Below are 13,213 nucleotides of genomic sequence, written 5' to 3' on the forward strand. Positions count from 1 at the left end.
TATTTTTTTTTATTTCTCGCCAACACACATTCCTCGTGTATGTTACAGCTAGCAGCTATTGACATGGGGTCCCAGAACAGGTGACAGTGGTCTTCACCTATAGCAGCCACCTTTCCCCTAGAGCCAATTATGCTCACAGGTACTTGGATGCTCCTAGGTCTTAAACTCTAGTTAGGTAGGAGGCAGTAGCCAAGACAGGTGTGGATGGTCAAGAGCAGTCTGGGGACTGTAGATGGCAGAGTAGTCAGGGACAAGCCAAAGGGTCGGGGATGGCAGTAAATAGGGATATCCAGAGAATGAATTCAAAGGTCAGGGCAATCTGAGTGCAAGCAGGGTCACTAGCCAGAGGTCACAATGGAATCAATCAGCAGTAAGAAGGTATCCACAGGATGAAAAACAGGTCAGCAACTGAGAATCTCAAACGTTATAGCTGGCAGGAAGGCTATGCCCTCCTTGCCTTAAATACAAGAATGTGCTAATCAGAGTCAAGGGCACCAGGAGGGGGTGGGTGGGTTACGGCATATCGATGCCGAATACACCTACAACACTTACCGCAACATGATGATTCCGAAGAGCTCCCACGATCACCGATGATGACTACTATTGAAAGCGACTTGAACCAATCACGAAGAAGTAATAAGCTGGCTCCCCTTCATGACGTCATTCACTATGGGGACGGGATTATCTCTGTGCTGTTAATGGTGTAATGTAAGTATGCTCCTATATACAATGTAGAAGGCTGTGTTCATAGGCGCATACTTACATTACCCCATTAAGAACATCGATAATCTCGTTGCCATGGTGAATGACGTCACATGCTGACTATCTCCGAAGGGGGTAATTAGCCACATAAGGTTTAAATGTAATTAATAATAAATTGAAACACTTGCGCATGCGCCCGGCTGCCCTCATGCTGGGAGGTGGCGCAGACACACAGAGCGTCCAGACCATTGCATTGGTGACCGACCAGGATGAAGCTAAAGTGACGTCCAGGTCGTCATGGTGGCAGCTGGGACACGGACAGGCAGTAAACAATAAACGGTTGTGGCACCACCGCGGCTTGTGACAATGTATACAAAAATTAGGACAGTAGCTCACATCTGTATCACAATCCTTGAATTGTGTTCAGATTACTTATATATACATTATTGTAATAGTCATTAAGTATTAGTATAAAGTACAGGCAGCGGTGCAATGGGCTAAAATGAGTCACCATTGAAAATAGTAAATGGAGAGACTCTGGAACGTTCATAAAACCTTGCCCTACTCAATCCTCTGTCATCACATGACTATCAAGGAGTTTAGTGAATGACTAGCTGAGATCTCATACTCACTAATGATGTTACTTGCATTCACTTGAATTTACCACAAGTGAACACACTGAGGAAGCTTGGGCTTCCTCAATGTGTTCACTTGTGGTTAAAATGCAATTAAAATGAGTAAAAATGCAATGAGCAACATGCATGAGCATAAATGCAATTAATGAACATAAGTAAAAATGCAAGTAATGATGGCATGTGGTTTTATTGGTACCTGTACTTACATTTTTTTTAATGCAAACACTGGTGGGTTTAAGACCTAATAGATCTGATTAGACTCTTGTAGGAACATGCAGAAACCAAATGTTTCCAGAGATAGACTTTTTATTACAGTGGCTGCCATGTAAATGTGACCAATGGATCGATTTTGCAAAAGGAACCTCCCGATAAAATCTGCATTAGGTCTTTGTTAAAGAGCCACAAAACTTAAAAAACTCAATTATCTAGGTGGGATTGCATCTTTAGTACTATGACTAAGGCTGTACTTTTTTTTATTACTTGGCTATTCAGCTGAGAGACGATGATAAATTAACCATAATGTGTTACAGGAATAGTTTTTTCACTTATGAGCAAGAATCAATGCAAAACATATTTATAAACAGGGAGCATATCTGCCAAGTGTCCACAGAACTGTAACCTGATAATTATGGAGCTCTAAATTCCTATACATATTTTTGCATCTGGGAGATTATAGATAACAATTATATCCCACCAGTGACCAATTTCAATGACTATTATGGTGGTCCTCCTGAGTTAATATTTATGAAAATATATAAAGACGCTGGGTATCATTATATAATATTAGCAATTCAAAGCACATATAATTGAACTGCCAGAAATTTATTTATACCAATGTGGTACTTAAATGGTAGTTTGTCATGGTATAGTGGCTGCAAAAAGAAATGCATTGAGTTTGACAATGACAACACTTCCATTAAAAAGGATCATTATTTATTACAGTATGTCTGACAGAGATGATTTCAGCAACTTTATTAATTGAAGACTGATTAATGATCCAAAAGGAGCCTGCTTAAGACTATTATAATGTATGGAACGTAAAATGGGCATACCATGCCTATGTTGTTTTTTAAAACATCACTTAGTGATATTCTCGAAAAAGGAATATTTAACTAGCTTGTTTTTAATGTAAAAAAATGTAAAATTATATTTATTTAGACTTAATTTTCAAATATTACATTCATGTATTTTGTTAGCAAAATGATACGGGTAAACATGAATAAAATGGTGTTAAAGTTGAAATTAAGTATAACTGCTATTATTGATATTCTGTAAAATGTTGGGTAAAGAGCTCATTAACCTATTTGAAAAAATTAATGTTTATGTTACCTCACTTAAACCTTTACCAAAATTTTGGAGAATATTCCTCAATGACTTGCTGAGCTATGTGTTGAAAACATGAATGAGTGCTACTATAATATATTTAGGCACCAGAAAAACACTTTTGGAGCCAATAAATTAGTTTATTCATAAATCAGCCCCAAAAAGAGAAAGTTAGAAAAAATGGAGACAGGGATAGTTGAAAGACAGGCAACATGTATATATATCTTTTATACCTCTTCTCAAATGTGGTATATTAGTTGCCAGCACAGGAGTGAAAGAGACAGTGGAAAATGTTAATCTAAGAATACGGCGATGTTCATCATTGTCATTTATTTATATAGCGCCACTAAATCTGCAGCGCTGTACAGAGGATATTTGTCACACACATCAGTCCCTTCCTCATTGGAGCTTACAGTCTAAATTCCCTAACACACACACAGACAGACACACAGGCTAGGGTCAATTTGATAGCAGCCAAATAACTTACTATGTTTTTGGAGTGTGGAGGAAACACAGGGAGAACATACCAACTCCACTCGGATAAGATCAATAATATAAACATGTACAAAAATCAGTAAATAATATACTTATATTTAGTGAAGTGCTATCTGGACAAAATATTCTCATTATCGTCCCAATTTGAATTCCAAAATGAAAATCATAAAAAACAAGAACAAAAAAAATCATAGCATAATTATGTTAGTATTATTGAACATACAGTATATTTCAACCAATTGCCAGAGATAGCGGGCTTAGGGCTAAATTTACTAAGCTGCGGGTTTGAAAAAGTGGGGATGTTGCCTATAGCAACCAATCAGATTCTAGCTTTCATTTATTTAGTACATTCTACAAAATGACAGCTAGAATATGATTGGTTGCTATAGGCAACATCTCCACTTTTTCAAACCCGCAGCTTAGTAAATCTAGCCCTTAGTGTATGAATGTGATAGAAACACATAATCTTTACACTTCTCCTTGGTATAACACTATTGTCATGTTTCAATGCTGTCACTCCTAGTGGTGGAAAACCTATCCAAGGTTATTACCTTCATCAGCCTTATTAAAGGTCTTTTAACAGAATGTTTTCTTATTCCAAAACTTTTATATCCTTATTAATCGGAATAAAGAAAGGACATCTGGCATAATATCATTTAAAAATATTTATATTTTTTAATATAGCTCTATGGTGGCCATTTTTAACCATGTAACAGGCATATTATACAATGCAGTCTGTATTAACCTCTAAAACCAGTATTTAACAATATTAATACTAAACTCCAATATAACAATGCAATCTTTGTAAATATCACCTTGCTGCCATATTAAAAAACAAAATTGAACCTCTCCCATGTAACACTTAAACCTGTTTCACTGTGTCCCATAAATCGCCCACAATTATACAGTATTGCATGAGTCACTATATCTAGCCATATTACTCAATTATAATGCAATCATCATCATTTATTTATCTACATAGCGCCACTAATTCCATAGCACTGTACAGAGAATATTTGCCACTCACATCAGTCCATGCCTACTTGAGCTTACAGTCTAAATTCCCTAACACACACAGACTAGGGTCAATTTGATCGGTGGTAGTGCTTTCATTGGCACTGACAATAACGACAGAGTTTATATCTGCAAAATAACACCGAAAAGTATAACATCGACAACATGACAATACTTACCATATACCAGGTAGTCTTTATGTCCGGCACCTTTAATTATGTATAGATGGAAAATGCGACAAAGCCTCTCTGGGAGTGTCTGATGTACAGAAAAGGGTTTGGCCTCACATCTCTCTTTAGACAAATGCTAGTATCCTGTCATATAAAGTGGGGAGGAGAGAAACAAGTTCTCTTATTAGTGGCTACTAAGGATGGATAATGGAATATAAATTAATAGATGTATGATCTTCAGTTGCCCGTGAATAAAGGGAGTAGTCTATCATTGTATTTTTATACATAATTTTTTAAATATTGTGATATTACTACAGGGTCTCTAGGGCCTCCATATCTACTTTGATCAAAGTTCAAAATTCATTCAAAATATAGGCTAAAATGATACATCATGCCTACATAGCTGCATATGATATATCCAACCTCCTCCCCTTATACTGGTGCGGGTTGTGGACTCAGACAGGACTTTATCCATATCTGGTGGTATTGTCCCGAGATTTTAAACTTTAGGAACAAATGTCACACAGTGCTGGAACAGATATTGGACGGCCAAATTTACACTATCTCCCTGCTCTGCCCTTCTTTGTCTTCCTATGCCTGGGCTGGGAGCACAGCCCAGTAAATTTGCCTCTCATATCCTGAATGCAGCCAAGTCATCCATAGCTAACTACTGGAAGGACCCAAGCATGTTAAAAATTAAATTTGATTTGTTTCCTCTATGGAAAAAAATCACCTACCAATTACACTGCAAACCTTATAAATTTGATCTCATTTGGGAACCCTGGTTCACATTTGCCTTCTCCTCACCCAAGTCTTCATGCTTTAGGCTGGCCCTTTAAACAATAACACAGGTCTGCAAAAAAAATATTTTGGACAGCTGTTTTGGTTTTGTTGACTGATTCTTACGTTTTTTGGTGCACTGAATCCAAAAATGACAGCCGTTTTGTCCTGCGAAGTCAGGTTTTCGAACAAACGGGTGGTCATCGTTTAAAAAAATCTCAACGCAAATATTTTATTTACATGAAAAATATTAACTCATTTGCACATGTGACAACAAAATTAACACCACACTCAAGTAGATTGCTTGTGAAATCCCTGTACAACATCCAGCAGTAGTCAGCCATCATCGTAACACTCCATTTCCCTTGATACCTTCTTTCCATTTCTTTTATATCTTGATGGAAACGTTCTCCCTGCTCTTCACTCACTGCTCCCAAATTTTTAGGAAAATAGTCAAGGTGTGAGTTGAGAAAATGGACTTTTAAGCTCATGGAGCAACCAAGCTTGTGGAACGCTTTCAACATTGTTTCCACCATTTCCTTGTAATTTGGGTCCTTTTGGTTTCCCAAAAAGTTTTTTTATGACCACAGTAAAGGCAACCCACACTTCTTTTTGAGTTGGAATCATTGAACTGATGAAGTCTTTGTCGGATATGAGTTTTCTAATATCCGGGCCAACAAAAACCCTTTCATTTTTGCCTCCGTTAAACCTGGAAACTTGGATCCCAAGTACTTGAAGCATTCGCCATCTTTGGGAAGTGCCTTAACAAATTGCTTCATTAATCCTAATTTTATATGGAGTGGTGGTAATAAAACCTTCTCAGGGAGTACCAATGTATCTCTGAGAACATTCTTTTCACCAACAACTAGACTTCTTGGTGGCCAATTTTTTTGCTTCCAGTTATTTTGTCGGTTTCTACTGTCCCATAAACATAGAAAACAAGGGTATTTGGTGTACCCAGCCTGTTGTCCCAGCAGCATACACAATACTTTTAAATCCCCACATACCAACCTGTTTTGGTTTTGATAACCCACTTTCTTGAGTACCAACTACAAGTTCTCATAAGTCTCCTTCAAGTACACTGAATGAGGAACAGGAATGGACGCATAACGGCCACCATTGTGAAGTAAAACTGCTTTTAAGCTTCTTTTGGAAGAGTCAATGAAAAGCCTCCATTCAGAAGAATGCATGAAATAGCATATCCTGGCAGAGCCTAGCAAGCACACTCAACAATGCAGTGATCACCATCAGGACCAATAAATTCACGTTTTTGGGAGCAGGTAAGTCGGGTCTGGTACACAGGGATTTAAGAGCACAGAATTGTCAGCAAAACAGGACTTGTACACAGGAGGACTAGAGAGGCACAGTACACAGGAACAGAGTCAGGAACGCTGAAGTTGCTCTGACGCTGCCCAAGTGAGATTTAAATAGAGCGAGATTTAAATAGACAGAGGATTTGAATTCCCCGCCCTACTGTGTGATCATACAACTTCACCCAATACCCTGTCAAAGTCAGCAAATTGGATAAAGTCATTTCAATTAATATCGAGAAAACTTGATTGTCTTTGTCTGAAATTATGCGTAGAGCACGCTACGGCGTAAAAGGGCGTATCCAGCCGCAACACATGGCAATAAACAGTTTCTACACTTTTACACACATTCGCACAAACATAAACATTTGTAAATAGTACACATTAATTGTAGTTGCAACACATAGTAATTTATGTCGAAATATAGTAGAATTCATGTTTAATAAAGGAGGTATATGCATACTAGTGAAACCTATGGTTCAGGTTAAGGGAAATGTGTCATGTTTGATATCATATTAATCCCCTTTACATCAGCAGCTGTCCGGTGCATTCGGCGAAGAGATCGCACATTGCATACTCTAGTTGTTGATGTTAGGGAATAAAACTTTTATATGATATTGACTGTGAAATGCTAATGGACTGATTGCAATTGGAGTTTTGGATTCCTTAGATTGAATCAGCCTATGATGTGCAACTCCCTGGACCCTCCTGAAGCCTGGACCAATAGAAGCAAGCTATACCATCTGCATTGTTTCACTGTATCTCTGTTTGCATATAAGCAGTAGCTCATGTAGTGTTCAGTCACCTTGACCACAGACTTCAGACCTGAATGACTGTACACTGGATCCAGAGCGGCTGCGATAAGTAACGGCTGTACTTATTATTATTTCGCTTGAATATATTCTGCTACCTTTTGAGAATAAATATTTGTGCGTTGGAAACACAAATCGAGATTCGACAATCGTTATTGGATAGCGACAAAACGCTCTTAACAACCCGGAAGTGAGAGCCGAGACTGCGGCGATCACGGTGCTGGAACGGGGAGAGGTAAGTGTAACAATTACATGTTCTGGGGCTTCCATTATAGACAGTGAAGCTACAGTACCAGGCAGAGATCATTGGATGGTGAGTTCTATAAATGAATAGAGTAAGACATTTATAAATTAGACAGACAAAGGTGGCCTGCACCCACACCAAAACTTCAAATAATAATACTATGCACTTCTCAATGGGCAGAGCATTCAACATTAGCAAAGGTTGAAGCTTTCAAATACCTTGCCACTATATAAATAAATGTTGATGATGATAGATGAAGGTGTCCTGCACCCATACTACAAAATCTCAAAGACAGCACACGCAATACATTTTGAATGTTACATGGGATCCATGATAGACAGTGAAGCTTCAGTAGCAGACAGAGGTGATTGGATGGAGAGTGGTATAATTAAACAGAGTTAAACATTTATAAAAGTAAATAGACGAGGATGGCCTGCACCCATACCAAAAATTACAAAGACAAATTCTATGCACTTCTCAATGTGCAGAGCATTCATCATTAGCCAAGGGCAGAGCTATGAATAGGGAGGATCTGTGCAGTAATGCTGCCCGTGTGAAGCAAACAAGGGAACTCTCATATATGCCATATTATATGTTTAATGGAATATGGATAAATTTAAGTTATATATATATATACATATATATATATATATATATATATATATATATATATATTCCAGTAAACACACACATACATATATATATAATATATATATAATATATATATATAATGTTTTAAGTGGCTAAAGTACATATATATATATATATATATATATATATATATGTACTTTAGCCACTTAAAACATGTTACTATTCTGTAGGGAGAGAGAGTCTGTCAATTATGCCTAACAAAGAGGGAGATAAGACACATTCTTCATGTTTGTCTGTACCAGAAAGCTGGATAAAATCAGATGTGTGTTGGCCCCTCATATTCAAATTCTATAGGGAAGGAGTTAAAAGATAGTTGTGTTACTAAAAATCTGGCCAACAACAGTAAAGGTATATAAGTTTGTTTAAATGAATTGTTTCTGGTTCACACTCTTGCATGAAATAATGTAGCACACATTTTAGATCTTTTGGCATATGACTTTTACTTCATACTGATTGCTAAAAACTAAGCCATAACAACCATGTATATCTACATCCAGTTACCATGTCCAGTTTAAGATTAAAATCTCTGTCTCAATTCATTCTTTTGGCTAAGCTCAATGGTAATATCTGACCTTGTACGGTAGGTTTGGAACATCCTAAATAGGCGGATCCCCTTAGTCTGATGCTGGAAGGACGGTGGTGTTTTGAGCTCTAGGTGCCTGTGCTTTTGGGGAACAGTGCCCGTAGGTTACCTGAAAATGCAGTGGTGGTGGGACTGGAGCCCTCACCTTGCACAATGCCGAGGTAAAGTAGACTGCCCGAGACTTGCAGCAGAGGTGGCCCCCAAGACCAATGAATATAAATATGGAATGTATATAAATAATATTTAGAAGTTCTATTAGTGAAGTGTAAGAAACTTTGGCCAACATTGGTGACAATTAGGACAGTTGTAAAGGAATTATTAGAAAATAGACTGGAAATAACTAAAAAAAAGTAATGCTATAAATAATAATATAGGACTAAAAAAAGATAAAAATGATGCCATTTTGCGTATTTTTCACAATTTTTAATTAATTCCAGATCCGAAGCCAAAACCAAAACCTTTCATGATTTTTTGGCAAAACTAGTTACAAAACCAAAACACAGACACGTTCTGGAACCAAAACCACATCCAAAACCAAAACACAAGGGTCAGCGAACGATATATATATATATATATATATATATATATATATGTATGTATATGTATATGTTCTATAGTATATATATATATATATATATACACGCGCTATATGGACAATAGTATTCGGCCACTTGAACATTACACCGACAGGGACATTGCATTCAACTACATATACTTTAATATGGAGTTGGTTCACTTTTATAGCGATAACAGCTTACACTCTTCTCTGGAGGCTTTCCTCAAGATGTTGGTGTGTTTCTGTGGGAATTTGTGCCCATTCATTCTGTAGAGCAGAATGAATGGGCACTGTATTATTAGGTCAGGCACTGATGTTGGACGAGAAGACCTGGCTCGCAATCTCCGTTCCAGTTAATCCCAAAGGTGTTCGATGGGGTTGAGGTCAGGACTATGTGTGGGCCAGTCAAATTCTTCATCACCGAACTCATCAAATCATGTCTGAGAAGTGTGATTCGTCACCCCACAGAAAACGTTTCCACTGTTCCACAATCCAGTGTCAGTGTGCTTTACGCCACTCCATCCGACGCTTGGCATTAGTCTTGGTGATGTAAGGCTTGCATGCTGCTGCTTAGCCATGGAAACCCATTCCTTTAAGCTCCCACTGGACAGTTTTTGTACTTACATTATTGTCAGTGGAAGTTCAGAACTCTTCAGCAGAAGAATGATGGTGACTTTTACGCACCATGCGCCTTAGCAGTTGCTGACCCTGCTCTGTGATTTTAAGTGGTCTTCCGCTTTGTGGTGAGTTACTGTTGTTCTTAAATGCTTCCAATTTCTAATAATATAATTTACAGTTGACCGTGAAATATTCAGCAGGGATGAAATTTCACGAAGCGTCTTATCGTAAAGATGGCATCCTGTCAGAGTACCACGCTTGCAGTCACTGAGCTCTTCAGAATGACCCATTTTTTATGACAAATGTTTGGAAATGGAGACTGCATAGCTAGATGCTTGATGTCATACACCTCTGGCAACGGGTCTGAGTGAAACACCTCAGTGCAATAATTAACAGGTGCGGCCAAGTACCAAAAACTCTTGTCCAAATAGTGTATATATATATATATATATATATATATATATATATATAGCCATTGAAATTTGCTTGGCATACTTATATTTATTTAATATGTACACTTGCAGTTACAGTGACATTTATTAAAGTAAGAACCTGGCCTTTTATGATATATACAAATTTGAACACCGCACCAAGATAAATCATGTATCTATTCTATTATTTAATTGAGCTTCTTTTAGTAAAGGGAGGTGCATCCACACATATATTAGAATTCAAAATAAGTGGACAGAAAGAAAATGTGTTTACATAATGTATACACATTTTCTTTCTTTCCACTTATTTTTAATTATTTTATGATATATGCCTATTTAGACTAGTAGACTAGTAGATTAAATCTTTGTTTTTTTTGAGAGGAGAGGTGGGATGTTTTCATGCCATCTTAACAGAACACTTTAATCAATATTTAAATAATTTACTTAAAGTGGGTAATTTAATTACAAATGTTAAAAATCATTTCATGAAAGCTGTCGTCAGATTTCAGAGTACAGAATCATTTTTGCTCAGATGGTCTGTGGATTTCTCCTTCTTTATCAGTCTCTCCTATCCTCAAGGCCTCCTCCCAGCAGCTTGTTAGAAGGAGTCTTCTCACATCTTGTGTGAAATCTGAGTCAGTGCTTTCATCCCAGTGGGGGATAAGAAGAAATTGGAGTGTCATAAGCTCAGATCAGCACAGCACTCAAGGGCACAGGGAGCTGACAAACCATTTGTGGCATCTAATTTTTCCATTGGGTAAACTAGCAGCTCTTACCACAACAAATAGCTTTTGCATAAATAAAGACAGGGTCTTATTAGGTGACAATGACTTGTCTGGTCTTTAGTGACACTGATAATAAAGTTTAAGGCTTTATCCAAATCACAGTGCAAGAGTCTATTTGTATGTCAATGTCTATACTTTTACTCTCCTATACTCAGAGTTGTCTGTCTGTGATATTTTTCCAAGTGTAAGGCAATTTTTTTGTGCAAAGGATCCTGGCAGAGTCACTAAGGGAGACATACACATGCACACACAAAATCTATTTTTATCTCTTAGTTAAGCAGCTTTCACTACCTTCTCACATTTATCCTCTGTAATTCTATATTCTATTATTCCCTGCTACTGCCTTTCATTCCACATTGAACCTTCCTTCCATTCTAAATATGTATTCATTCCCTCTCATCTGCATCCTATCCTACATTTTATTAACACAGCTCCCTCACATATTCTATATCATCATCATCATCATTGTTTATTTATAGGACAACACAGATTCCGTAGCGCCAGACAATCATCATACAGAAGTAATATACATGAGTACAGTTAAGCATACTAACAAATACAGCAAAAAACAGTTACTCAAGATAACAATGTCTGGATCAAATAAAAAGTGGGCGGTACACAAATAATTACAGATATGGGCACAAATTCAGTGTGTGAGCATGACCAAACAGCAAAGCACTCACACAGCTTTCAGCAAAAGACCTGACAAGAGATGTTCGGGAAAGACAAACAGTGAAAGATCAGGAGACATAAGAACCATGCCAGTAAGAGCTTACATTCTAAAGGGAGGGTGGGAAGAATTATAGTAGAAGCCAATGGGACATGGGAATGTGGTGGATGGAGTGAACATGAGGGTCTTGGAGGGGGTAGAGTCGACAAGCGTGCAGAGCTGGGTTTTGAAGGCGTTTTTGAATGATTATAGGTTAGTAGAGAGTCTGGTGGGGTGAGACAAGGAGTTTCATAAGTGGGGAACAGCACAGGAGAAGTCTTGGAGATGGAAGTGCAAGGAGTTAATGAGGGAGAAAGAGAGGTGAAGATCAGAGATGGAGACGAGTGATCGAGTAGGGGTGCATCTCTTGACAAGGTCAGAGATTTATTGGGGGAGGTGGTAGTAAGGGCTTTATAAGTGAAGGAATTTACCAAGAGGATCAGCAGATGAGGAGTTATGGGAGAGGAAGTTTAGCTGTGGCATTCAGGATAGATTGTATAAAGGAAAGACCAGTGAGGGAAAGATGGCAAGAAATGCACATATATCAATGAATACACACATTCTAGCTGCCTACTAATTTCAGAAAGCCAGGGCACGTTTAAACTATGAAAACACAGCATGTTGTTCTGGATTATAATTCAGTAAAATTACTAAATCCTATTGGCTTTTGAAGAAAGCAAAAAAAAATCTGAAAACGTATTAGCTATCAATCTTATTTAATATTATTTAGTCACTTGACAGTCCCATCCTTAATGGCTAGTAATGAAGAAAACAGAATAGTATTTATACCATGCAATTATTGCCCTGTGTACCCCTCCTTACTACTAGAGTGTCTCATTAAACAAACCATTTTAATTATTTTTTTGAATAAAAAGAAACATTGTATGTATTATAGTAAGACTGAGTGCCATAGTAAATTAGATACCACAACAATTTAACAAAGCCCATGTAACCAAAAATACTTTCATTCAACCCTGGGAATTTGTTTTCCGTATATTTTTTTAAAATCAACACAAAGGTATTAATGATTTAAGAAAAATCCATGAGTTATTCTGCTAGATTTCTAGGGTCTATTGTGACTGCAGATATATAAGTCAAAGGTCAGGTCTTATGTGTACAAATTAAATAAATACTTTCTGCATTGCAGACATCCTGTTATAGCTGAATGCACACCTATAGTTCATCCATGAAGAATAATAGAGAAGAGCAACAACTAATCTGTGAAAGGTTACTATCAATTTAAAATACAAGCATTTTTTTACTTTTTTTTATTTACCCAATTACTATTAAATAATTTACCCCATAACAATTATATAATTACCTGTCACAATAAAAAATTATATGGAAAATCCAACATAAATTTGTTTTGCATTTTTTAATGTTCTTGATGTACAG

The sequence above is a fragment of the Mixophyes fleayi genome, chromosome 2 (assembly GCF_038048845.1).
Source record: "Mixophyes fleayi isolate aMixFle1 chromosome 2, aMixFle1.hap1, whole genome shotgun sequence".
Taxonomy (NCBI): Eukaryota; Metazoa; Chordata; class Amphibia; order Anura; family Limnodynastidae; genus Mixophyes; species Mixophyes fleayi.